Genomic DNA, 1175 nt, shown 5'->3' on the forward strand with positions numbered 1-1175 from the left:
AAAATAAACTTTAAATCATTATAATTGATACAGCTGACTGATTTAAGTTTTTCAGGAGTTTTAAATGCCTCAAAATCTTCAAGATTTTTTTACAATTTTATACATCTTTTCAAATTGTTGAAATATTTTCGACCCTGTAAACTTCCCGAAATAACAAAATGCTGAAACCTGAAAATCTCGAATTAAAAACTTCTAGAATAATGAAATTCTGGACAGTTTACAACATGTTTAAAAATGTGCATAGTATTTGAAAAAAAACATAAAAATGTTCTGAAAAAACGAATTTTTTATTAATAAAAGAAAAATAATAAAAATAAATTTTGATATAAATCGTTGTTGAATTGAATCCTGTTTCAAAAATGTTATTATGTAGGTACGAAGAAAATTTCGGTAAAACATTTTTTTCTTTCAAAGCAAACGTGTTTTTTAATGTCTTTTTTAATACAATTTTTATAAAATTATTATTCAGGTGCCGGAGATTTCATTTTTTGGGATTTTTCATTCATCCCTTTCGGAATTTTTGTCAGTAGTCCCATATTTTTATACCTCCTCTTAAAATTATGTAATTTTTCAAAATAAAAAGTCAACATTTGAAAACATTTCAAAACCATCAAAGTATCTGTTCTCTTTTAAATTATTTCAAATCTTTCAAAATTATTTTAAAAATTTTTCGGAACTTTTAAATGTCTTTTAGACTGATTCCCATTTTTTCTAACATTTTTGTAAGATCCTGCACACAAAATTGTTTTAAGAGCTTCCAGATTTTTTCTAATATTGTAAATCTTTTGAAATGTTTTGAAATATTTTTAAACATTCTCTTTGAGTTATGTACTTTTTCAAAATAAAAAATCATTTTAAATCTATCCAGAAATTTTTATTGTTTTCCTATCATTTCAAAATTCTTGAGGAGCTCCAAATTTTGTTCTTTTCTTTGTAACATTCAGAAACCTCCAGCTTATTTGATTTTTTTCTAAATTAATAATACTTCAAAAAGATTTAGAAATTGAATAACGGCGTTCATTTAAGAAGCCATTAATTCGAACTTTACACTTGTGTCACTACAAAAGGCTTTACAATTAAATTAGTTAAAATTTTAACGTTAAAATACGTACATTATATCATTTTGAACAGATCTAGAATCACATTGTAAAATCAATCACTGTTTAGTTTTTAAT

At 23.8% G+C, this 1175-nt stretch overlaps 1 long non-coding RNA gene across 1 annotated transcript in view; it reads left to right on the forward strand.

Annotated features, from left to right (window-relative positions):
* LOC117170244 overlaps positions 1-1175 on the forward strand; it is a 22980-nt gene that overhangs the window by 20799 nt on the left and 1006 nt on the right. The window lies entirely within an intron of this gene.

This window comes from Belonocnema kinseyi, chromosome 1 (genome assembly GCF_010883055.1).
Source record: "Belonocnema kinseyi isolate 2016_QV_RU_SX_M_011 chromosome 1, B_treatae_v1, whole genome shotgun sequence".
In the NCBI taxonomy this organism is placed as follows: Eukaryota; Metazoa; Arthropoda; class Insecta; order Hymenoptera; family Cynipidae; genus Belonocnema; species Belonocnema kinseyi.